Source organism: Chrysemys picta, chromosome 5 (assembly GCF_011386835.1).
Source record: "Chrysemys picta bellii isolate R12L10 chromosome 5, ASM1138683v2, whole genome shotgun sequence".
In the NCBI taxonomy this organism is placed as follows: domain Eukaryota; kingdom Metazoa; phylum Chordata; order Testudines; family Emydidae; genus Chrysemys; species Chrysemys picta.
Genome location: NC_088795.1, coordinates 79,267,942 through 79,295,844, shown reverse-complemented (window position 1 = coordinate 79,295,844; position 27,903 = coordinate 79,267,942). Strand labels below are relative to the sequence as shown.

The window sequence follows — 27,903 nt, the reverse complement described above, 5'->3', positions numbered from 1 at the left end:
CAACAACCTGGACGAAGCATAAAATAAGTACTGAAAGTTTGCAGATATCACACAAATTGGGGGAGTGGAAAATAATGAAGAGGATGTCACTGATTCAGAACCATCTTGATCACTTGGTAAGCTTGGCACAAGCAAACAATATGCATTTTATTATGGCTAAATGTAAATGTGTACACCTAGAAACAAAGACTGTATGCCATACTTACAGGATGGGAGACTCTATCCTGGGAAGCGCTGACTCTGAAAAAGATTTGGGGATGATGGTGGATAATCAGCTGAACATGAGATCCCAGTGCAATGATGTGGCCAAAAGGGTTAATGCCATTCTTGGATATAAAAACAGGGGAATCTCAAGGAGTAAATGGGTTATTTTACTCTGTATTTTGCACTGGTGTAATAACTGTTAGCATTCTCTATCCAGTTCTTGGTATCCACAGTTCAAGATGGATGTTGATAAACTGAGAGGGTTCAGAGAAGAGCCATGAGACTGATTAAAGTATTAGAAAACATGCCTTATTGTGAGAGATTCAAGGAGCTCAATCTATTTAGCTTAAGAAAGAGAAGGTTAAGGGGCAACTTGATCAAAGTCTAGAAGTACCTACATGGGGACCAATATTTGATAATAGAGAACTCTTCAGTATAGCAGGCCAGGGTACAACAAGATCCAATGGCTGGAAGCTGAAGCTAGACAAACTCAGACTGGCAATAAGACAAACTTTTAAAAGCCAGTGTAATTAACCAGTGGAGTAATTTACTAAGTCATGGTGAATTGTAATCACTGGCAATTTTAAATAGGTTCTGGTTCAAAGAAGAATTTTGGGAAAGTTCTATAGGACATTAGACTAGTTGATCATAATGCCTACTTCTGGCCTTGCAATCTATTAATCTAGTTCTAACCCAGTGTTTCTCAAACTGGGGTTGCCACTTGTGTAAGGAAAGCCTCTGGCGTGCTGGGTTTTTTTACCTGTCCCATCCACAGGTCCAGCCGATCGCGGTTCGCTCCTCCAGGCTAACGGGAGCTGCTGGAAGCAGCACGGGCTGAGAGACTTACTGGCCATCGCTTCCAGGAGCCCCCATAGGCCTGCAGCGGCAAACAAGGGCCAGTGGGAGCCGCGATTGGCCGGACCTGCAGACGGGGCAAGTAAACAAACTGGCCTGGCCCGCCAGGGGCTTTCCCTGAACAAGCGGTGAACCCAGTTTGAGAAACACTGTTCTAACCTTTGTTTTGACAGTTTAGGAAAACTTTAGTTCTCTGCCCCAGCGTCCCCATCTGTGAAATTTGAACTCTAGTACTTCCTGAGCTTGCTAGAGTATTCTGATGATTAATTATTTATTTAATGGTTGTAAAGTGCATTGAAGATGAATTTACTAAGCGCTGTTTATTATTACAATGCACATTAATGAAACTGGGCTAAACTACAAAGGGACTTAGGCCCCTAACTACCACTTAAGGCACCACTGTGATCCTAGAAACCTGTCCCCAGCTGCCATCTAACAATGGAGGTGCTTAAGTGTCTGCTGATTGGTCATGTACAAAACCACCTAACTCCTGACGCACCCAAGCTGCTCAGTGAGCATCCTTCTCAAACTAAGCATTCACCTCACCGGCAGGGCCAGCTCTGGTAGCCCAGTGATTAGGACAACCACATGGGATGTGGGAGAACTATGTTCAAATCACCACTCTGTTTGATTTGGAGCAGGGACTAAAACCCACATCTTCCACATCAGCAGCCTAACCTCTACACTACTAGGTATTCTAGGGGTGAGTCTCTCTCAATCTCTCCTGCTGAAGCTGTTCCACTTTGTATACATAATTCATTAGTCAGTGGTGGGAGATAGCTGCTAACTAATTTTATAACTGGATGGTTAGGGTATGCCCTGGGAAGCAGGAGATCAAGTTCAAGTCCCTGCTTCAATGAATAGTCATAGATTTTTCCACTGGGAATCTCATGTTGGTTTAAAACCACTTTGTGCTGTGTAAGCTGCATACAGTGGCCTTAGCAAACCAGAGAATCTTGCCAATGGCATGCATAAAGACAAAGCAGCCAAGCCAACCCATCAGCAGCACAGGCATTTGACAACTGAAGACATCCCTGTAATTGCTTGTGGAAACTTAAGACCCACCTGCTGCTAAAAGAATATTTTTACACAGCTTAGCATATGGGTCTCATGACTGAGGAGAAGGTGCAGGAAAGAAATGTGACTGGATAATTGGCTCGCCAACACAGTTTTAATATTCTATTTAATTTTATTTAAAACAATATATTTTTAAATTATAATTCCCTTTTAAGCAGCAAAATAAGATCATAATCTGAGTATGTGAAAAAGATAATACTGATCACATATAGCACACCAGTGCTTCTAAGGTAGCCCTGGCACTGTACTTTACATTGCAACAGAAATTTCACAGTGCGGAAGCAATATGCTTTCATTTGTTCCTGTGGTGGGCAGGGGCAAAAGCTAGGCCCAGCACAAACTGAAAATAATGGAGGGTTTTGCACCAACACGAAATACAGGGAAACAAGGAAAGAATCAGCAGCCTTGAGCTAGTGCAAAGTGTCAGCAAGAGGCAGAAGCAGTTCTAGGACAGCTGAAGCTCAGAGCCTCACTGTGCAATGATGATGGGACCCACCTGCTGTATACCATTTTACAGTAATTCTACAGCCATTTTAACACATAGTGCATTTATCAATGTCAAGTGAAACACAACAAAAATGTCCTTTTTAAATTGCATATATTAGCATATGAGTTTGGATGATGTAAATGTGTGTATTTCAAATGAATTAGAGACACACCCGTAGTGACCCTATACTTGGATTACATAGTCCTTTCCATTCAGAAATTTTTCTGAAACTTGCTTAAAGCAGAAACTGGAAATATGGCAGGGTGATAGTCCTAGGATCAGGGAGATGCCTTTTTCTGTCCCCATTGCTTGTTAATCTCCTATTTGTGGAATGCACATAAAGACCATCATTCAAAGAAAAAATGGAGGTTCTTTGAGATGCGTAGTTGCTATCTGTATTCCACTACCCACCCTCCATCCCCTTTGCTGTGGATTGTTTGGACTGTGGTAATAAGGAAAGCTGGAGAGGTGTCAGCCTGTACCACCCGTTATGCCCTCAGTTTGGAGCATAAGGAGAGCTACAGCGCATGTGTGGGTCAACAGACACTGCTTATGAAATATTTTGGACTCAGGTGCATAGTCTGATTGGGGCCTCATTGCCTTCTCCATCAGATATTTTAAGTCTCAGTTCCCAACCTTCACAAGTTCTGAAGGGAAAAGAGCAGCAGATGCTGCGCTTGGCAGAGATGTGAGCCTCACCCAGTCAGAGGCAGCACTGATGTTTATCACTCACAGAAAAGGAGCAAGGGCAGGAAACAGTTTTTGAATTCTTGGACCCTGGCTATAATCAGACTCCTTGGGGAAAATGTCCCTGGGTAGTGAAGAAAAGCAGGGAAAACATTATGTAACTATACCATGCTAGACTATATTACAAAAACTACTAAAACTAACTATATACAATATCTTTACTGCAATGACGCAGTAGAAAGGAGTGGAGGTACCAAAGATACTGACTCAGAGCCGGGGGGGCTCCAGGCTCCAGCGCACCAAGCACATGCCTGGGGCGGCAAGCTACAGGGGGCGGCAGTCAGGCGGCATGCCTGCAGGAGGTTTGCCAGTCCTGCAATTTCGGTGGCGGGTACACCGAATCCGCGTTACCAGCGGACCTTCTGCAGGCGCGCCACCGAATCCGCGTTACCAGCGGACCTCCTGCAGGCGCGCCACTGAAAACCGCCTGACTGCTGTGCCTGGGGCGGCAAAATACATAGAGGTGCCCCTGCTCAGAGCATGTGGCAGTAAGAAGGAACTGGAGAGCCATCGGCCTACCCTTTTTGCCCTCAGTTGGGAGCACGAGCAGAGCTACATCACACGTGCAGGCCAATGGATGATGCTTGTAAAAAGAATTCCAGAGTCAGGTACATGCATATCCACATGTGGAATACACATAGGCACTATCACTTTAAGAACTGTTTTTTCTAGTTTAAAAAAGTTTCTTTAACATATGAAAATGCATGTGCCACCCTGTTGCAGTTAAAGAGACACTGCAGTTAAAAACAATAAGCCTGATTCTTTTCTCACATGGGTTAGAACAGGGGTCAGCAACCTTTCAGAAGTGGCGTGCCGAGTCTTCATTTATTCACTCTAATTTAGGATTTTGCATACCAGTAATAAATTTTAATGTTTTTAGAAGGTCTCTTTCTATAAGTCTATAATATATAACTAAACTATACTAATGTAAGGTAAATAAGGTTATTAAAATGTTTAAGAAGCTTCATTTAAAATTAAATTAAAATGCAGAGCCCTCCGGACCAGTGTCCAGGACCTGGGCAGTGTGAGTGCCACTGAAAATCAGCTCACGTGCTGCCTTCGGCACGTGTGCCAGAGGTTGCCTACCCCTGGGTTAGAATAAGGACAAAGTCATTGGGTGAAATCCTCACACAACTGTGGCCTCTTTACATTGTATAAAAGAATTAGAGCAACATAAATGGGGTCATAGAAGCTCTAGTTCCTGCCAAAGAGGATTCCCCCAGAACAAACTCTGGAGACAGCTATAATGTGCATGGTCTGATTAGGGCCTCATTGCCTCACCTCCTGCGAGCACCTCTGGATGACTACGTGTCTGCATTCTCTTTCTCTTTGTGATGATTCTTCAGTGACTTAGCCCTCCAGCCAAGTCACACACAGTTGGTCTGTGTGATAAAAGCAAAGCAAAACCCCTTCTGGTGTAAAAGTCCAACAGTGGTGTCTCAGTGCCCTCTGTAATATCCCTGCTCCGGGATAGAGCAGTGCACCAGGGCTCCCTCCCTGGTGACAAAGTCTTCTCCCTCTTAGCGCTTTTCCGGCCACGTCTCCATCAGGGCTGCTGCAGTTCAATCCCCTCCCTCTGGGGTGCCTCAATGTCCAGATCACTTCTCCCAGTGGTTAATGAGGGTTGGGAGGGATCCAAGCCTGCCCACTACTCTGGGTCACACCCCGGGACCCTGCAGATAGCAGCTGTCCGCTGTGTCCCATCATCTAAGTCATGCTGCTGGTTTAATTCCTTGGGCCACTTCCCTGTGGTCCTGCGCTGTCTTCACCCTTACCTCAGGGCCTTGTCCTGGTGGAGTCCCCGTAATCAGCTCAGGGCTCCTTCTTACTCGTCCCTGGCTTCTGGCAGTATTACCTCATTCAATGTCCTGCAGCTCCCTCAGTCAACCACACACCATCCACACACTTCCAGCTCTAGCAAGGAACTGGTCTCACTCTGGCCCTGCAGCTCTTCTTATACTAGCTTATTGGGCCCAGACTGGTGGCTTCCCACACAGCTGCTCTAGGTCTCTACTGTCCATATACATGATGTGCATACTTAAAAATATTTCAACTTAGTTAAACATTGTGGATCTTAGTAGTATACTCTCTTTAATAGTATAGGAAATTCCTGCTCACACTGGAAATATCTGGCCTACCAACAACAAGTATGTATGGATGCATATCTGTATGTTATATTTTGCTTTCTGACCTGCATATTGAAGATAATTTCAACTTCTTCTTAGTATATGTTCCAGCATAGAAGGCTAAGGTGCTATGAGTTTTAATTTTTTTAAAACAAGCTCATTAGCAATAATAGGGTTACTGGCCTGGCGTAAAATTGTTGAAGTACCCATGTCCCATTTTCAGAAGTGATTTAGGCATTCAGGATCCCAACCTCCATTGATTTTCATTTTTGAAAATTGGACTTGTGTATCGATGTCACATAGGTTCTTTTGAAACTGTTACCTGAGGTTTTTAAATTCCACCATAGATTTACACAGCCTCAAAACACAGGGCGGTCCAAACTGTGATGCTCTAATACTTAGAGATTTACCTACTGATAAAATCATTCTCAGACTGTGGGCAGTCTGAAAGGACAAGGCCTTTGCTCCATTGCAGAATGTCATTATTGCGTTAGGACTGAATTGGCTAAGCCCTCTGCCAGCTCCAACCAACCCCCAAAGCTCACCTTTTTCTAACCTATTTGCTGGAGTGCAGAAGTAAGAGTAGTGGTGTCTTCAGAGGGAAACGAATCACCTGTTCCTCCCTCCCAGTTCTTCAGGGGTAGGAAGCTGGTTGAGTTTTGTCATCCAGTTCCTTCAGTGGGCCAGCCTGACAGGATTTTGGAGATGAAACTACATCCCAGCACCTTCTTTGATGGCAGGCATCCTTCCTGTTTCCAGTGGAAATGGAAAGGTTCCTCTGGTTCCTACTTCTGTAATTGCACTGACTGATAACACTCTGGGGCTGAGATACCCCAGAATGCAGTGCATTATCAGGAAATAGTTTACATAACAGTTTTAGTGTGATTTCCCAATAGTGCACTAGGCTAGGAGACCTCCCAGATTCAGTGGCAAATTAGACCAGAAGAACTTGTCCTGTCTTGCCTTTGCTAATTATATGGGGATGGGAAGTTCACTTGCACTGCCATAAAATCCTGGATATGGCAGATGTTCGGGAAGGACTTACCAATTAATCTTCCATGAAGAATGGGGCAAAAAAATCAGCCACTTTCCAGAGCTAGGAAGGGCTAGTGGACCACCTCAACACTACCTGAAAAATCTAAAGGGAGGGAGGTAGAAACCCATTGCCTTATCTCCTCCATTCAATGAAGCATGGGTTTTTGAGGAAGGAGGATTCTATAAGGAGAAATTTGAGTAGAATGTGGGTCCTGTTTGAGAGCCCTGGCATTCAGGTACATTTTTCCTTGTTCTCTCATCTCAAAGCAGAGACAGAGAAAGGGGGGCAGGGCTGGTTTTGTCACAAAACTATGTTCAACTCAATATATTTTTGCTTTGAGTTTTAGGCTTAACTTGCAACTCAAAGGACCAGATCCTCAGCTGTTGTAAACTGACCAAAGTAATTCCATTACTCCGGTTCATACCAGATGATTATCTGGCCCAAAGCATGCAAAGCCACATAAGCCATAACTATAAGATTTCATAATCCCCATGAGAACCAAAATGACTCAGTTTCACATAATTATGTAACCTTAACTGTCTTCCTCCAATACCCCACTGGATGCACCAGCCATTGGGGGTTTATCCACATAGGTAGAAAATACTAAAGTAGGAAGACATTTTATGCTGGAGAGGACAGGTGTCATCTCCCATCTTGGCTACTGAAGTAGATGGAGAACCTTAAAAAGCCATGTGAAAAGCATTATTGCTTACCATTCGTGTGTTTTGTTTAGTCTGTATCTATAATGTGATACTTTTAAATTACAGTAATGCAAAAAAACCCCCCCAAAAACATGAACAAAGAACATCCAAACAAAAAACACCCCACCCCAGCCTCCCTCCTGCCCTCTAGCAGAAACCAAGATTTATCGTTTTTGCCACATTAGGCACATTTGTGTAATATAATATTATTTGTGTTTTTCATACAAGATGCCAAAGGATTTCTCTTCATAGTATAGACAACCATTCTGGTATTTAAAAAACAGAAAGCAACGGTGCTAGTGAAGCTTAGAAAGTGCCTCCATGTGCCATACTTTATATGGATTTTTAATAACCCTTTGATATTATGGTTCCATAATATAGAAATCCACATTACTAATATTGCACAAATTCACAGCTAATAGCATTACAGTTCCAAAGGAGCAATTTTAGTATGTGAATGTGTATAAAGATTAATACACAAAACCCTGATAAATCTCAACTGGCCCATTAATGTGATAGCGGGCTCAAAGGAGTCTGAACTCCCTTAGCATGTGAATGACATTTCCTTCCCCTTCCACTCCTCTTCCCTTTTATTTTATTTTATATTTATAAAATGACATAAAAAAGGAAATTAAACCATGCAAAAATATGTTTAAAAAAAACATCAAGGGGCTAATAAAAAGGCATAAGCCACATTTTTCTTATTATACTACAAGCGATTTCAAACAATGGTAAGGATTTGATAAACATAAAATCAAGGAGATATAGAATTAAGGCTCACATTTCTTCTTCAACCCATCCCACAGTGCTTAGAGCTTCTGAAGGGCTGACAAACATTTTGTGATCTTACACATCATACTTTATGTGCCCTGCAACATATAGGCAACACAGGTGGGTTAAAGCATGGACTTTCAGACTTACTTCTAAATTGTGGTCCTTGTTTTTGTTGGTTTAAGTCAAATTCTTAGTGTTGTTTAAATTAAATCTTTTGTAGTTTAATAAAGAAAATAAAAACAAATAATCCTCCTTGTTATGTAAGGTTTGCTTTACAATATCAATACATGATGGCAACTTTTGGTCTTGCTGTCATACCCTGTCGTTTAGACAATATTGCAGAAAAGCAATTTTCTGCCTCAAAAGCATTTTATTTTTTAAAAAGTTTGTCTCTGCACAATTTTCAGGTCTACTAGAGCTGCACAACTGTATACAGATGAGAGAGACCCAAAATAGGGCAATTTATTTGATTCATCCTCTTCAAAACATTTAGCTGAGATTGCATATCCAACAGAGAAAGCTCAACAAGAAAATTCAGAAATGACCTGCAGTGACACACATCCTCTTTTTTTTTTTAAATTTGCATTAAACATCACTCCAGATAATCTAGATATGTCTTTTGTTTAATGTAACCTTTGACACACAAATTTCCCATGATATTAACAGCAAATTTCTATTTTGAAGCAGAAACCCCCGAGAACCAGGCGGTTAAATACCCAATTATGGACTTTTTCAGAGGAAGAATAGCTTCATTTTACGTTGTGCATTCATTTGAATCAAGTTTCTTTCTTGTTACAGAGTAAAGGACAACTTGGATGGGAAAATACATTCTCCCAATGTTCAGTTCCTGATAATTCAGCATTTATCACTGCCTGAAGCTAGTGTGACCTTGGTATCCTCAGTTCAGCACTAACACAGTAAGGGCATTCCACAACGGAGCAAAAGCCTTGTCCTCTAGGACTGCCTAGAGCCTGAAAATGCTTTTACTGTAGGTGAATCCCTAGGAAACTATTGGAGCTTCAGGATTTGGACCTCACTGTGTTTTGAGGCTGCATTAATCAAGGGTGGGATTTAAAAACCTGGGGTAATAGTTTCAAAAAGCACCTAAGTGACTTAGGAACTCAGATCCTTTTCAAAAGTAAAAGTCAGTGGAACTTGTGCTCTTACATGACTAAGTCATTTCTAGAAATGCGTATAAACAGGTCATCTGCCTCCTGAGTGCCCCTGCAGGCTACTCCCAACCCTTCTTAGCTAGAGTCTTAGGCTAGGTCTACACTACGTGGGGGGGGGGTCGGTCGACTAGCATAGCTGAAGTTGCGTATTTTAGGTCGACTTACCTGGCTGTGAGGACGGCGGTGAGTCGACCACTGCCACTCCCCCGTCGACTCCGCTTCTGTCTCTCGCTGCGGTGGAGTTCCGGAGTCAACGGCAGAGCAATCTGAGATCGATTTTATCGCGTCTACACTAGATGCGATAAATCAATCCCCGATAGATCGATCGCTACCCGCCGATCTGGCGGGTAGTGAAGACGTGCCCAAGTCTGACTCTGCTGGGACCTGCTCATTTCTACCAGTCTCTACTCTACCGAAGCATCCCTACACCACACTGCAGCTTCCCACTGCTCTTCACAGAGGAATCACTTGATCCAAACCAGGTATGCCTCCTTCATAAACAAAGCTGGCTAGCCCTAGCCCCTCCATTCCTTAAGAGATCAGCCACCATGTAACAATGCAACTTAGACACTTCTGAAAAATGTATCCCAGGCCAGTAACATTTTTATCCCTCATGAGCTAAAGTTTCAGAACAGTTTATTGTTTTAAAAAAAATTAAAACTTGTGGCACATTTGACTTCTACCTTCACGTGAAACATACACTAAGATGGTCAAAATCACCATTAATCTACAGGCTATAAAGAAAAACATAACATACCGATGCACATCCATCCATGCTTTTTATTGGTAGGTCAGGTATTACCAGTTTGAGCTGGAATTTCCTATTCTAATAATGAGTACAATTACTAAGGGCTTGTCTACACTTTAAACACTATAGGGGTACAGCTGTGCTGATATAGCACTTCAATGTAGACATTATGAATGCCGAAGGTAGGAGTTCTCCCGTCAGCATAAGTAATCCATCTCCTTAAGAGGAAGTAGATAGGTTGACAAAAGAATTCTTCCATCAACCTAATACTGTCTTAGGGGACTTAGGTTGGCTTAACAGCACCACTCAGGAAAATCCACAACCCTGACCAACGTAGTTAAACCCATCTAATTTTCTAGTGTAGGCCAGGCCTATGATCAGGAATACCTTTTTCAACAATGAGAGAAATGAAATATATTTTTTTAACTATGCCCAACATGTGTATTTTAAAGGGGTGTGTGTGTGCATGCACAGCACACATTTAACTCTATTCTAAAGCTAGTGAAATGCAAAAATGGAAACTATTTTTCTACTTTAAACCTGGGCATTGCTGCACCAGTCTGCTAGCACAAAGATACTGCCTAATTCTACTGAATTTACAATGGAGGATTTCCCCCTTATAGTGGGAATCCCTTGGTGGCCTAGATGCTGCCATAGCAACTCCTGTGCCACCATTTTCCAGGCTCCTGATGCTGAATGGGTGTTCAGTGTCATGCTGTGTCTGGCTGATCCTCATCTGCTGGAATGGCCCTTGGAGCAGTGAAGAGCCAAACATAAATTGGAAGCTGCTGAGCATAGGCATGGTTCCTAGAAACCACAGGATGAGGGAAGTGTGAAGGATGTAGGGTTGTCAAATGATTTAAAAAATTATTCATGATTAATTGCACTGTTAATAATAGAATACCATTTATTTAAATATTTTGGATGTTTTCTATGTTTTCAAATATATTGATTTCAATTCAAACATAGAAGACAAAGTGTACAGTGCTCATTTTTGATTACAAGTATTTGCACTGAAAAAAATATATATTTATACTGCAGTGCAATCTCTTTATCATGAAAGTTGAACTTACAAATGTAGAATTATGTACAAAAAAACTGCATTGTTTTATTTTTGAATGTAAAATTTTAGAGCCAGCAAGTCCACTCAGTCCTACTTCAGCCAATCGCTCAGACAAACAAGCATGTTGTTTAAGAACACTTTCACTACAGATTTGACAAAACACAAAAGGTACCAATGTGAGATTTATAAAGATAGCTATAGCACTCAACTCAAGAGCTAAGAATCTGAAGTGCCTTCCAAAATCTGATCAGGACAAGGTGTGGAGCATGCTTTCAGAAGTCTTAAAAGAGCAACACTCCGATGTGGAAACTACAAAACCTGAACCACCAAAAAAGAAAATCAGCCTTCGGCTGATGGCATCTGACTCAGATGATTAAAATCAACATGTGTCGGTCTGTCTGCTTTGGATCGCTATCGAGCAGAACCCATCATCAGCATGGATTCATCTTCTGGAATGATGTTGAAGCGTGAAGGGATATATGAATCTTTAGCGCATCTGGTACATAAATATCTTGCAACGCTGGCTACAGCAGTGCCATGTGAAAGCCTGTTCTTACTTTCAGGTGAGATTGTAAACAAGAAGCGGGCAGCATTAGCTCCCGCAAATGTAAACAAACTTGTTTGGTTGAACAAGAAGTAGGACTGAGTGGACTTGTAGGCTTTAAAGTTTTACATTGTTTTATTTTTGAATTCTGTTATTTTTTGTACATACTTCTACATTTAAGTTTAACTTTCATGATAAAGAGATTGCACTACAGTACTTGTAGTAAGTGAATTGGAAAATACTATTTCTTATTTTTATGTTATAAATGTATATAAATAAATGTTATAATAAAAATAAAGTGAGCACTGTGCACTTTGTATTTTGTGTTGTAACTGAAAATATATTTGAAGATGTTTGGAAAACATCCAAAATATTTATAGAAATAGTATTCTATTATTGTTTAACAGCACGATTAATCAATTAATTTTTTAATTACTTGACAGCCCTAATTACAGATTATAAATTCCTACAGTTTGGGCTAGAAAATCTGAAGAGAACAAGTGTGAATGGCAGACATAGAATATGAATGAGAAGACCAACCATAAAAAGAATAAGACCTAAAAGCTGGACAGGAAAGAGGAGAAAACTAAATTGTTTTTAAAACTGTTTTCTCTCAAGTCACTGAATTGGACTTCATGAATATTTAATTATACAAGGAACTAACTAATGTAACCCTCCATATGTCCTGTTAGCTACAGCAAACCTTCAGTTCAGCTGTTGGCTGCCATCAGTCAGTCACAGACCACTGACAGTTTAAGAATACAACTGCAGACTGATGTCTGATTTTATTTTATTTTTTTTAAGTAATGCTGTAGCTGTGTCAATCAAAGCTTAATAGGAATAAAAAGCAAGCAAACTGGTGAAATCCATCTAGCTTTAAATCTTTTCCCTCTCATAAACTGTATTCAGTTCACCCTTACATTTGCATAATTTTGATGTTTACTGTTATATGACACACATTATTTTGGGATAACATCATTCATGGCAAAATATCATGGAAACATTTCACAGCAGAGCTGATTACAGTTGTGAGAGTTTTGATATTAATGTAATTACGTTTATTTAACAATAAGTGATGTCCAGATAATCAAGGTTTTAGAACTCCTTTTTTTTTTTCCTTTACAGGCCACCATAATTATTATTGCAGCCTTAGGGCTATTGTAGGGGAGACTGTAGAACTGGTGAGGGCTACATGGGGAGATTAGCTGGTAGATTTGCATATCCAACACTTTCACTTTTTCCTAATGGGGCTTACCTCCACTACACCATAAAAATTCTAGTGTGTACATTCAGGCTGTCAGACTCCTGTCCCTGCCCACATGCAATGGAACTGCACTGTATACTTAGAGGAGGGCAGATTTAATCACACTGAAGGGAGTGCATGGAGTTTGAACTATTATGGTGATGAAGGCTTCAAGCACAATCACTGCTATTTTAAAGATGTATGTGGTGGTGGGGAAATGGTGGTTATTTAAAACAAACGAACAAACAAAAACCCCTCTCTTAGACCAGCCTAATTGAGGATGCAGCAGCCACAATGATAAACTACTGATAAAACAAAATACCAAGATTTGGAACAGTAGAAGACACTCTAGAACTTGTCAGAACCATTCCATTGTGACTTAAGGGTGAATGGAGCTTTTGTAGCTTTCTCCAAGATAGGTTGCTTCCTGTTCTGTAATTTGTAGGACTGTGCCACTTCAGGTCTGCCTTGGATCTTGCAAAACTAACAAGACACAAATAAGGAGTTGCAAATTTACTTTGGTCCTCAACTACTCACCACACAATGATTAAGGTGCATGGTTTTGTCAATATGCAACGAAACACATCTTTTTGACAAACACTACAAAGGCAGGTGCCTTAGAAATGTTTATATATAGGCTGAAAAAAAACCTGCCCACCTGAACTGCCTTGAAGTTCAGAATATTTGAAATCCACATGTGAAATTTGCAGTTTGAGTTCATTCCTAAACACCATAGAAGGAGAAAATATTCTCAACACATACTGATGAAATTTCATGATGTTAAGAAATGAATATCATCCAGTTGCATTATGATGTTATAATTTGATTATTTATTCCTGAAGAGAAATTCAGACGTCTAGTATTCAAATCCCCAAGACACCAGAAAGCTTACATTCTGCTTGTGATAATGTTTCATATTTATAGAAAAACATCACTGATATATCTGATAATTCTCTCTCCCTCACCCTATGTACACATGCACATAAGTAAGTTTTGCATTAGACTGCTTTGCTTTACACTAAACACTTAAAGCAGAACTACCATTGACGTTTCTGAATCTTTCTTATTTAAAACTGTCTGAGAAAGAAATATTCCTGAATTGTGAAATTCAAATCTGATTGTTGGAATGGACCTTTCACCTTTGTGACTTTGCCTCCCACTCATCTGCCCTTGGGAGAATATAAGAACAGCCATGCTGAGTCAGACCAATGGTCCATCTAGCCCAGTATCCTGTATTCTGACAGTGGCCATGCCAGATGTTTCAGAGGGGATGAACAGAACAGGTAATCATCAAGTGATCCATCCCCTGTCAGCCATTTCTAGCTTCTGGCAAACAGAGGCTAGGGAAACCTATCCCTAAACAACTAAAATTAAACTAACCTATTATGTGATTAGAACAGCAAAAATGGAAAGCAAATTAAAACGGGGAAAAAATTCTTCCACACTAACCATGAACCAGACATTTTAGGTAGTACAGTATAAAATATTTTATTTAAACACTACCCAGAAACTGTAGTGTATACAAAAGTATACACAAGCTTATTTTGATCTAGATGCTTCAGACAACTACTTATCTCCTTGAAGCACTACCACATGGTCAGCCGTGGTGTTTTTTTTTTTTAATCCTGGTGTTTGAAAGCTTTCCATGTAACTGCATAGAGTACAATGTTTCATTGTAGAAAGATCTGAATAAAACTCATTTTACAGCTTCCTGTGTAATTAGACAAAGCAACTTATCAAAGTACTCTCCAAACAAGAGACTTATTTTTATGATTTCCATAGCTGCACCTCATTTTTTTAAGAATGTGTCTAATAGAGACAAGCCAATACATTGAAATGATTAATTTATTTAATGGTTTTCACTTTTGAATGTTCTTGAATTAGCTAAGAACCAATTGTGAATTTTTTGAATGTACGTGTTATTCAAAATTGTTCATGATTTCTTCTGTGAAGTTTTCTTGCTCTGAATATTATTCACAAATAATTCATGGTGAATATCCTGCATTCTCTATGTAATTTACTAAGTATTGTTTCAGTTCCCTTATTGGATGACCTACATAATTAACCCATGGCCATTTTTCAATCCAATACATAATTTGTAATTCACTTTCAGAGAATGTTCCAGGTTGGAAACTTGAAAATATTCTTTTCAGGTGTGTACACTGGATAAGCTCAAATGTTTTCACAGAATGAGCCTAAAAAAAGTCCTGAAAACAATTAATCAAAATTTTCTTTCTAATGTAAACAAATATTTGTGCAAAAATTTCCCTACTATTCAGTAGGCTCAGTTTCTAATAGGACCACATGGATCGCAATGATTTCCTGCATTTTTTTGTACTTATTATATTTACTGATTGTATTTGGTATGTTCCTTGCATTACTCATCCTATTTTCACTACCATTTAACAGTTTTCACAATTATTTATTCAAAAATGAAATAGCATTATACATTAATTTCCAGCAGATTCACATCAATTCAGAAAACACAAGAGAAACAAAATTAACTCCCAAGGAAAACCATTTAAAGAAAAGGGAAAACTTAGAATTCTTGTCTAGCAAAATCCCTGATTTAACCTTGATGGAGAGCAACAATGTTTAGTACTGAAGATGGTTTATGTTACTGGAAGCTAATTTAGTGTGCACCATCAATCAATATTTGTACCAAACTGCATGGAAGTATCCTCATTAAGATTAATCCTCCATGTGTAGTTTGAAGCCATTGGCTTCAAAGGGTAAACTTGTCCTTAAAGCTTTCTGTGTAGAACTGCCACTAGATTTCACAAATCTTTTAAATAATAGTCTGGGACTTTAAAAAAAAAAACAGTGAAAGGTTAACACCATTCTGCTGCAATAAGTTGAGACCAGCAATTGGCTCCCTAGCCTTGCTAACTTGTTCCACATTCAGACAGGAAGTTTTGTTTGTTTGTTTTGTTACTTTTTTTTAAAGGCCCATGAACTCTCTAGAATGCCTATGATACTAGTGCCAAATTAGTTATACAAACAAAACTTTAAATGTGTGAAAATGCAAAGGAAACAGTGAGCAACTGATCACAGAACCATCTGCCAGATCAGACTGAAATACATGACTGAGACAAACAAACTGAAAATGGAAAACAAAATAAGGAAAATCATCACTATGCGAAGTCGCTCCTTTCTCTTGACAGCTGGATGTTGTCACAGGTCATTTTCTATTCATCCTATAGGTAAAATAACTCTGATTTTTGGGAGCTGCTTTTGTGGATTCAGTTTGAAAAGCACCTAGCATATTGTCATAGAGCTGGAAAAAACTGTTTCAGCAAACAGTTTATTTGACAAAAAATGCAGTTTTGGTTGACCCCAAACTATTCATGAATTTGTGTCGAGGTCACCAAATGGTTTCAACCAAAGAGACAAACATCAAAATGTTTCAGACTGTTGAAAAACAAAATGTTTCGTTTCAATTTCTGGCATTTTGACAAATGCAAAGGAGGACTGGATTCACAAAACAGCCTGGGGAGAGGGGAAAAAGTGGGATTATAACCTCTAACCCAGAGGTTAGCAAACTCACCCAGTTCAACTCCCCCTCTGCCTTATGAGGAGATGGGATTTGAACAAGGGTTTTCCATCTCTTAAGTGAGTGCCCTATCAAGTGGACTATGGTATATTATAAGACTTTCTCAATCTTTCCTATTGAAGCTGTTCTACTTTTTATAAACAATTAAATAGAGAGAGTTATGTCCCCTCCCCACTCCCAAAGAAAAGCAAACAGGTCAAAATGAAACATTTCATTTCAACAACAAGTTTTTAAAAAAATGTTTTTTGTTTGATCCAAAAATGAAGTCTTTTTAATTTTTTCAGAATTTGCACTGAATGAAAAAAATCCATTGTTCACCTAACTCTAATTATAAAGTACTGCCAGAAATGAACCAACAAACAAATAATAATACTTTAATCCACTCTGTTCACATACCGGTTTCTACGAAGCTGCTCTATGACCTATTTTAGGCATTTTATCAAAATAGACCATAGATTCGTGAAGGTATTACCTCAACTAGCAGAAAAAGCAGTCCCAAGAGATCCTATGATCAACCTATTATCTATTATTAGCCTATTAGTCTTGCTCTGGAAAAAGCTTTCATAATTTAAATTTCATAATTTCATAATGAAAAACAATGAGCAGTGATTCATGTACCCATTCAAGGGACCTAGTGGTAATAAGTATAGATGCCCAATAAATGGAAAAATAAAGAGAAACTGAGGGTCCACAGCTGTGTCAAATGGCTGACGAAGCATCTGCTAAAGTTTCAATTTTTCAATTTTATTTTAAAGAAAGCAACAACTATGCAAAGAGTTAATAATATGGCTGAACTGTAAATTGCACAGTACAGTCATTACCAAAGCTATACCATTCACTTTTGTTTACATCCTTCACAAAAACAAGCAAACTATCTGAGCTGATTGCCTGAATATCTCACAACTCTATCATTGCAGAATCACTTTTTTAAATAAAAAAATGTACAACTCCAGAAAGAGCAGTGATTTCCCAAATCGGTTTGTGTTACCATTTCCAAGTTCTGACCTGGTTGATCTTACATATCCCTGGTTAATGTGATTTCATTTTCTCTTCCTGCTGACTGCCAAATGTCTGGCCATTGACCACCCATCTCTGTACCAACCGCTAGACATTCAGACACATTGTGGCATCAAATACACCCAAGCAGCACATTTATTTTATTTGGGGTTGCAGGAGAGTTAGTGATGGTGGAATTTATCCCTAAAAGGACCCAAATCACATAGGTACATGCTTAAGAGTTTTCCCGAATAGGGACACTTTCGGTTAATGAATCATGCGGTGTCATCCCTCATATTATACAGAACTCAGAAGAAGCATAATGTGATGCAACATCACAAAATATTACTAGATGCATAGCTATAGAAAATGCATTCATTCAATTCTATACTTATTTATTCTTTCACTTATTTATCATTGTAAAAATGATCCTCAATCAGAACGTAGGGTCTCCTTTGCTTATTTCCTTAGCCAGTCCAAACAAAGTCATGGGCAGACATAGAACCAAGGTTAAGACTAAATTACCCAAATGTCCATCAATATTACTGCAATGACAGGCACCACCAGTCAACAATTCCTCCTCTGTTGGAATGGCTTTTCACTGTTGTTTGATGCTGCAATAATTTTCATATCGCTACGTCTTTTGAGGCTGGTATAGTCCATTTATAAAATGGCATACAAGGATAGGTATAGCCATTAAAATGTCAATCTGTGCTCACAGATACCATATAGCAATGAATGAGGTAGCACTGTTAATAGGAGTTAATCCAGATAATACTGAATGGTAATGATGCACAAATGTTTACTGTTTTGTGACAATCACTGTAGATTAAATAATTAAAATACTTACGTTATTTATAGCCTGGGAACACCCCTGCATTTAACACTACTCAAACTTAAAAGTTAACCTGTTTTTTGTTTTTTTTAATCTAATAAATCATTTAAAATATTTGTGTTATAATATATAAATTACCTGTACTCCTGAGTGACTTTCACTCTCCACCCATCTGATTTCAACATGAAATATCTCCTTAGACACACTGGGCATGATTCTGTGCTGTGCCTCTTAGAAGTGCAGCACAGAACTCTGAGCCAGGGGTGGGAGCTAAATTGGATTTAGTGGCCTCTTGCACAATTTAGACAGCCCTGAGGGGCACTTTAAGTTACAGTAGCCTTCATGGCCTGCCCAGAATCTCTGCAGCAGTGATTGCTGCTATACCACCACTTACATGCCCCTTACACCAAAGATGATGAGGGGTGGTTCAGCTGTCTTCCTTAACTCCTACATTGGGGATATTCTTTCCTTGCCAGATTTGGGACTTTAAAGGCCATTTTATACTATTCCAGGCTTTTTATCTAGCATTCAGGAACTGGAGCAGGGGTGAGAATGTCACCTACTGGGCAGGAAGGGGTTTAAATAAGAAAAAATATTATCACATGTTGATTACCTCTTACTAGCTACAGCTCAGTACATACTTTTCAGTGTAAAGAAATAAATATAGTTAAATAGACTATGATTAAAACAGCAAACATATCTTGCATATTGTTTGTGTGGACACTTTCCCTAATGTTTATCCTAGAAAGAAATGCAGGTCACCACTTTTTTTTTTTTTTTTTTTTTAAAACAAGTTCCTTTTCATCAAGGAACTGCTTTTCCCTTGTGGTCACTCACCAATATTTACAAGGCAAGGTCACTTTGAATGCCACCAGCAGATGAAAAAACAGGAGATGGGACTCTTAGTCTTCACTGAGCTGGCTGTTTCTGCCAAAGTGATAGCCGACATTGACATTACACTAGGGACAGATTGTCGTAGTCTCACAGCCCTCGCTCTGCTGTGGAAAAACAAAACAAAAATAGAGGAGAAAAACACATGTATATATTTTTCATATAAAGGTAATGCAAAAATATTAAAAACAAGATCTTTTGAATATAAATGAAGCTTTAAGCTTGGCTTTGAAAACAGTTACCTGAAACCTACTTTAAAAATTAAGATTTAAAAAGTCTCCTACAAAACTGAATAACTTCCTGTAAAATTGACCTATCACTTTGAGGGCTTAGTAAGAAGGAAACGGCCATAAACATCTTATGTACCCAGCTAGTGATCGAAGATAGACAGAAGAGTGACAATTTTACTAAAAACAGGGAAAGGCTGAGATTTGTAGTGAATTTTATATATACATATAGGGCAAGCACAACCATATTTTATAGCTACATGTGGCCTATGGAGAAGCATAAGAAGGGAAGATGGAAAATATTAATGAGGCATTTTTATTTATTTATTTATTTGATAGAAAAATGCAATCAATCATCTATGTGAATTATTACCTATATGCCTGATATGTCCTAAAAGAAAAAACTGTGATGAATAAATAAACAGCTCTAGAAATCTTCAATAGGGTGCTTTACCTTGCAGGGAATATTATCATTGGCTTTTGATACAATTTCTGCTGCAGGGAAAGACTTTCAAAGCTCAGAATGCTGAAGTATTGCCAGGCGCTCAAAGACCCCCTGCTATGCGCGTCAAACTAAGAAATCTCTCTGAACTTGTCGAATTAAAAGTCATCTCTCTCTCTCTGCAACCCCTGCATGAGCTGGGAAGCTCTGTCCTCATTTTTTAAGGCCTTCCATGGTAAACAAATGGAGCCGGGAGCATCTTTATTCTTTTCAGTCACATAATTAAAATTCTTTTAAAAAATATAATTGAAGGCAATGAATTTCAAAAGGAGGTTCTAGTTAACAATGTGACTAAAACAGTTTGAGCAGACCACATTACTTTACCATTCAATTGTGTTTCAAAGGTAAAAGCAAAACAGCTTGTTAAGATCCTGGGTAAGTGTCTTTTTTTTTTTTGATTGTACATCAAGAGGATGCTCCAAACTTAAACATCTCAGCAGGATTTATGCTTTCTGGAATGTCATAAGACTTAATTACTGAAACTGCAAAGAGGAGTAAACTATTAAAATATGAACAAAGCCACATGAGATCCCTGGTTGCTGCAAATTGCAAATCATTATTTATCCATCCCACACCTAAATTAAAGAACTTTAATTTATGTTTGTGTTTTCTTGGCAATGCTCTTTCATTCATCCACAATGTTGTGTGCAGTCACGACCTTGCAAACAATTTCATATCTAATAGTGCACACAATGTTAATTTACTTTGAGTGTTATTGTAATGATTGGCTGTAATAAATTATTATATGAATTTATCACACACCTCCACTCTCCTCAAAAAAAAAAAAAAAAAAAAAGAGCAACTGCTGGTTTAAAATGAGTGGAAAAATGAATGGGGAAAAACCCCTGTTGGACTTAAATCCCAGGAATTATAGGGCATGACTGAATGCCTAGAAGGGACTAGAAGAACTAAATTGTGTTACAGAAATTCTTCTCTAGAGTGATTGTCTGGAGACCTCAAAAGCTGTAATTCTTCAGCTGTCTCTTCCAGATTCAGGATTTAAATTGGCACCACTGACTACAAATAGCCATACAGAATTTATTTTGGGGGATTTTCTCTAGGCATACTTGAGATTGAGATGTTTTAAAGGAAGACATTTTGAGCTCATCTGTAGTATTAACCTCTGGTAGGGGGTGCACAGAGGTGCAGCACCCACCCAATGCTCCTGGCGATATTGGACCTTAGGTAGTCACTGCCTCCAGCATCCTTGTGGTAGAACAGCTGCTTGCATTCTTGGAGGAGATGCTGCATGTATTCTTCAGGAATCAGTCCCACTCAGCTGGCTGGTGTGGAGTTGGGAATGGGACCCTCTGGGAAAGCTAAAGCCACTGTAGCAGCTACCCACCAGTACTCCTTGCCTACTCACTACACTAAGAGACAAACAGGGGAAGGCCCCTTGTGCCCTATGCCCTCCTGCACATCAACAGGGCAGAGAAAATCTGAGTTCCTAAGCTATGAGCCTTCATTTTTTAGTAACACTAGGTGATTTGTGACAGCATATTGAAGTTCTGTATTTATGAATGTTTGTAATAACAGCAAAACCACAAATACATAAAAAGGTGAAGAGAGAAAATCATTAGCCAGAAGAAAAAATCCCTTTCTACCATTATGTTCAATAAGCACATTAATTAAACCATATTATTACTACAGCCAGCCAGCCTTTTACTCAATGCAATTACTCAGAATGCAAAGGACACTTGGCAAAAGGAACCATGTCAAGGGGACTAGTCTGTATCTGATGCATCTCTTAAATAAAAACAATGTGGCCCAAAATGTATATTACGTACTAGAGGTAATAAGAATTTGCCATATGAGTGAAGGCTCTAATTTCACTTGTTTCACTGGGCCTTCACTGAAACGTTCAGAGAAGTGGTTTGCTTAGAAAAAGACTTGAATGAAATATGATTTATATCCATGAATAATGATCAAAGACTATTTGGCCTGCCCAATTTTCTTCTGTATATTCTGTGACAGTAAGTTTGATAATAATGAATGGGCATGTTATTTAAAAAACATTTCCTTGCCAAGATATTATCTGTACCAGTGTTGCTGAAAAGGGAGAGGTGTGCTTGATAGGGATAATTCCCTGGGCCCATATGCCTTTACAGATTTTGAACTTCCCCTGAAAGCACTGATTATTTCAGGAGTAGGCTGTAGGATGCCCAAACCAACGTAGACAGCACTTCTAAAACCAGGTTTATAAGAGAATAAAAAAATATATCAAACCAAACACTTTTCCTTCCTCTGGTCCTCCAGTGCATCTTTCTATATTTGTCTTCTAGGATATTTTGTACAGTACCAGCCACACTTGGTGTAAATAGATGTTTACAAAGCACTTAGAAATGTAGCTGGATGAAGAGCTGATTTTTTTAGTTTGCTGGCAGTTTCAAAAATGATTTTGGTTCAACCCAAAACAAATCCAAAAATTCTGAAAAATTTAATTGAATCAAAAAATTAAAATAAAAATCTGTCTTGGGTCAAATGAAACAACATTTACCCAAATGATTTCGTTTTCAACTATTTTTAAGGGTTAGAATACAACATGTCAGGAGCAGGAGGAGGTAGTGGTACCAATATTATAACTTTTAGCTCAGTTAGAGTACTTGCCCAAGAAGTGAGAGACCCAGGTTCAATTCCCCTTTTGCATGATAAGAGGGGTTTGAACTTGCATCTCTTACTTCCCAAGACAGTACCCTAACCACTAGGCTATAAGCTATTCTGAGGTGGATCTCTCCATCTCTCCACTGAACTTTGTATAAAATATGTGACTAGTCACTGGGAGAATGAGAATTAAGTGGCTAGGGCACTAACCTGTGAGACACAAATTCAAATCCATGCTCCTTCACTGGCTGTTTTGTGGATCTAGCTTTTTTTTTTTTTTTTTTCCTGGCTGAAACTATTTGGCAAATTTGTGAATAGTTTGGGGGCTGGGGGAAAACTGCATTTCCTGGCAAATCCACTATTCGCCTGAAAAACTTTGCTCAGCTCTGCTCAAGAGGGAGGTTGGTTGGAGTGAAGGCATACCATTTCTATTACCTGTATGAGATCTCAGTTCACACAGAGTTGGAAAAGGCTTTTGGAATAATCTAGTTTACACCTGGCATATTCAGAACTTTAAACAGGCATAAGTATGGTAATTCCCATACCAATATTATATATGTTCATTTGCATAGTCATTTCTATGTTAGCAACACAACACCTCTCCTGATAAGGAAAAGTCCCCTTTACCAAAGCAAAGCACATTTTAAAGAACTCCTTTGAAAAAATGGCCGAGGACAGAGTGAGGGAAAGGAGACAGAGCAGGGGAAGTAATGGGAAATGGAGCAGGAGGGTAAGGAAGGGCGGGGGGGGAAGACCACAAAGGAATGGAAAAGTAAAGTGTGAGGAGAAAGGGAGATGAAGGTGGAGTAAAAAGAAATAAGTGAAAGGGTGTGGAGAAAGGAGTATCACAGAGTGAGGAGGATGTAAGGGAGTCGAGGTATCCCCACTGTGTGTTGGGCCAAAATTTTGTTCCTCTACTTGACCAGCACTTTTTTCCAGTTTGGTTTAAAAAAAAAAAGCCAGTGAATAAGAGTCTTTATTTTTTTGTAACTTCTGTGAACACTTTCCAGTATCTACAGCTGAGTCAATCCACATTAATCCCTCTCTCCCCCCTCATTTCAACTGGTTACTTGAAGTGCTATGGCAAAATTTTCAGCCTCAGCCTTTAAAGGTTTTTGCTTTTGTTTCCACTTGTAAATTTATAAAAGCTATGACACCAATCTTGTGCATTCTTTCACATCTTACTGAAGTGGAAAAAATTGCTTTTGACCACTATCATCACTTGGGAGGTTAAAATATGGATTATTTCAGAGGGCAACTTCTTTTAAGACACTTGCTCTTTAAAGGCCTCTGCACTCTTACCCTCCAAGAAACTTACATATGATGCCAGTAGCAAATAAAGGTTCTTGGAATAGAAGTCCTCAAAATAAAATTATCTTTGGTCCACCAATTCAAAGCACTGTTGTCTGAGTCAAGGATCCTAAAGGAGTTGTTCTGATGATCCAGATAATTTACCTTTGTTTCAGGAGCTGTGGCTGGAGAGGGAATAAGCGAATAGATGTCCAAAACACCAATTCAAAGCAGGGGGCACGACAATTTGCATTTTCACACAAATGCTAGCTAAACCAAATTAGCTGTTCTGAATGTTTTCCAAAAGAAGCAAGCAGGGCTCTCCTTTGTTTTGTGGTTAACACTGTTGCAAGGCAAAAGCGTATCAGAAATTATCAAATGATGCTTCCCTGAATTTCCAGTGACCAGAATTCTGTTATTCCACACAATGTCCGTTCTGTATCTTGATAAAACTATGCCCTTTTTGCTAAACTCAGATTATTTTTTGGGATCATAGCAGCCTAGTATTAGCCATTGCATCTAGACCAGAGGAAATAGAAGGAACTGAAAGAAATTTGCTACAGGCAGATGAAACTAGACCTCTGTAGGGGTCAGCTAAAGCTGTGTCAACACTTCGGGTCTATCACCATCAATATTGACTTCAGGGTTCCATTTTGAAGTAGTTTTAAGTAGAATAACTTTCTAAGCCATTTCAAATCCAGTATTGTATTGTATGAGCACAGTTAGTATGATTTCCCCCCAAAATTACAAACTCTCTGGAGCATTTCAATATTGCTCTTAACAAGTATCTTGATTGGAAAATGAGCAGATCACTCCAGTGTAGACAGATATAGTCAAGGAAATAATACTTCCATCTGGCTTTGGTTGCAGAGAACCTAATTTACTACAGGACCAGCTGGAAGAAAGATCCAAGGTTCTGGCCTCCCATAGGACCCGTTCAGAGGCAACATGTAACTGTTGATAGTTTGGGGGAGGGGGGACAATTTAAAGGTTCGGCCATTCCCCAAACAGTTTGGGGGAGGGGGGACAATTTAAAGGTTCGGCCATTCCCCAAAGCCTCCTCCTTTACCTTCAGTCTCCCCTCCTAGAAAGCACTGGCCCCTCCCTGAAGTGCCCAACTGTTGCTGCTGCCTCTCCCCATGGAGCACAGCTTGCAGCTCGCCTGACCTCCAAGGTCAGTTGACTGGCTTGGATCTGCCAGCTGCCACACAGGGAGGGGGCCCAGTGGCACCATGTGACCGAGCGGGGCTGGCTCTGAGTCAACAAGAAACCCATGCACGGCATTGGTTAAATTCCTCCAGGTCCCTGTGTGAAACCCAAACAAACATGGGGCAGGTGCCAGGCCACACAGGCCCAGCCCTGAAAACCTCAGGCAAGTATGGAATTTGCCTCCCACATGCAGCCCTGTTTGCATGGCTGGAGGGTTGCTGCATGTCAAGGCCAGCGTGAGCTGGGCCTGCAAAGGTGAAGGACAAAGGGGGGCAGCTTGCTATTGCTGGCATCTCTGTTTTGAAATAAACTACTGTGCACTTAGATTTTGAATCCACACCCTGCTCTCTCTATATATTATATTTATATATAAACCCTGGCAGAAATCGGGGGGTGGGGGAGATATTGTAACTTTCTCCACCTCTCTTCTGTTGGTTCAGGTAATCCCAGCAGTGTGCCACTTCATGATATTGAAGGAAGCAGCACAGACCTCAATCCTGATGCAGCACTTTCTGTAGCAGGTCCATGGGATTAACACAGCACCATTAACAAGGTGCATCAAAATGAAAGGCAGCAATAATGCATACTGGGAAGGAAAAGAGATAGTGTGGTAAAATGAGCTGAGAGTAACAGACAAAGAACAGATGGGAAGAGGAGCTAGAACAACAAAAAGAAAAGCGAAGATGAGAGGTAGGGACCGGACAGGAAAAAAAAAATCAGAAAATTCTTCGCACTAGAAATATCACCTCTTGTCAGTTACACAGAAAAACAGTGTTTATGGAAAAGCCAGATGAGCAGGGCCGGCTCCAGGCACCAGCGGCCACTCCGGACAGAGGCAGCAGGTCCAGCTATTCGGCGGACGGTCCCTCACTCCCGCTAAGAGCGAAGGACCTTCCGCCGAATTGCCGCCACTGATCGCGATTTTTTTTTTTTATTATTATTTTTTGTGGCTGCTTGGGGCGGCCAAATCCCTGGAGCCGGCCCTGCAGATGAGTGAACAGAAAACAGCAAAGGGGAAGTAAAGCACAATTCACTTGACCAAAGGTAAAACTAAAATAAAGGAAAAGATATATAAAAAATACAGTGAATGGTGTCAGATTTCTTTTGGCACTCCAGTGTTTCAAAATAGTTCTTGGACGTGGACCCACAGATACCTTCATTAGAGATTGAAAAACCACAGTAAATTTTTCTCCCACCATTAGTATCTTTTCTGCCTCTCTCTTACTTCTTTATTTCGGTTTGACTCATTTACTAGGGATTTGCCACTGTATCCCTTTGAAGGTCATATGCAGATTTGGACATCATCTCATAGCCACTTTGTTATTTCTTCCCCTGAGACAAGGTGGGTGAGAATATATTTTATTGGACCAAATTCTGTTGGCGGAAGAAATTCTGCCTCTTCTACCAAGAAAAGTTGGTCAATTAAAAGATATTATCTCACTCACCTTGTCTCTCTCGTATCCTGGGACCAACATGGCTACAATAGCACAGCAAACAGCACTCTTCACCTGAATTTTCAGGCTGCTTACATCACAGATTCTTAGACAGTTTGTTTAAAACCCAAACCATTAACATCAACAATTTAGTTTAAAATCAAATGATAGCAAATTCAGACTATGAAACACAGGATAATGTGTTACCTACAAAAATCTCATTTGATTAGTAGGTAGCTGCATTCTGCACTTGTCACAATTTCTGCCTGGTTTTAAGGTGCTGCACTATATAGAATACATTCTAGTAATCCAGCCTTGAGATTGGATCTCACCTTGTTTTTTCACCTCGACCTCTAACCTCGAGATGAGATTTGGATACAAAATAAAGGCTATAGCTTTCTTGCCAAGCACATATTAAAGCACTTTTGACAACTGTTGCTACATAGGCACCTAGCAGTAGATGCACACCAAACAACACACCCTCCCCAGTTTGTGAGCCTGCATAACAAATGCCACCATACTCCCACAACTGGGGCTACTGATATAGTCCCAGTGAAGTCACCAATCATTCTTTCCAAATCAAATGATGGCAATATATAGAATCCAAAGGAGTGTATGGTCTGAGAGAAGTGATGACCCCTTTCCTTGTAGGTATCCACATGAACCCAAGGCTAGGAACACGCCCATTAAAAAAAAATGAAAACAAGATAGCAACCATTCAATCTTGAAAATTCTGAATAAAACTAACTCTTCTAAAATCAAAAAGTAAATATGGACTCTGGCTGCACTGGGGTTGTTAGTTTGTTCTGCCTTCCTATTCACCTCTAGCTCTCCAATATGCTAATGCAGTTAATCTTCCCTCTCAGATTTTGTATTCCCTCAATAACATCATCTAATTTTTTATTTTTTTCCCTTTTCCAATTTGGACCAGTCTTCCTTCACTGATTTTCTCCATCCATTTTTATGTTCCCACTGGGGCCACTGCCTAGGTATCCAGGGGCGGCGAGTTATATGGGCCTGTGGTGCCCGGACTCCAGCAATATTCAGGGCCTGGGGGCCCAGCTCCAGCAATGTTTGGGGATCAGTCTCTCCCTTGGCCCAGCCTGCCGCCCCCACGCACCTCCCCCAAGTGTCCCCCGCCCCCTCTTGCTGCCCCTGCGTACCTCCCCCCCGGCCCCGGAGCCTGCAGCAGGGGAGGAGGTGCACATGTGATGGCAGCCCCTCCCTCCCCCGGCACCCACCACAGGGGAGGCGAGGGGACTTCCTGGACCTGAGAGGGGCCCTAGGAGCACGTGCAGTGACAATGGTGGGGGTGAGTGTGCTGCCGGGGGGAGGAGCCCTCACCCCAGCCGGAGCCCTCACCTCCCTGCACCCCAACCCTCTGCCCCAGCCCTGAGACCTTCCCACACCCCAAACCCCTAATCCCAAGCCAGAGCCCTCATTCCCCCGCACCCTAACCCTCTGCCCCAGCCCTGAGGCCCCTCCTGCATCATGAACCCCTCATCCCCAGCCCCACCCCACAGCCCTCACTCCGCACCCCCCCTTCCCGTTGCACCCCCTCCCACCACTCCTCACCCCCTCCTACACCG

At 40.3% G+C, this 27,903-nt stretch overlaps 1 protein-coding gene across 3 annotated transcripts in view; it reads right to left on the bottom strand.

The window, feature by feature from the left end:
- The window catches only part of TENM3 (teneurin transmembrane protein 3), a 2,213,160-nt gene that overhangs the window by 1,252,883 nt on the left and 932,374 nt on the right, over positions 1-27,903 (bottom strand). For 2 of the 3 annotated variants that reach the window (XM_065596701.1, XM_065596700.1), the window contains one exon: positions 18,999-19,159. The exons of the other annotated variant lie outside the window; for it this stretch is intronic. The gene's annotated coding sequence lies outside the window, so the exon portion shown is untranslated. The remainder of the gene's footprint in view (positions 1-18,998; positions 19,160-27,903) is intronic. 3 annotated transcript variants of the gene reach the window in all.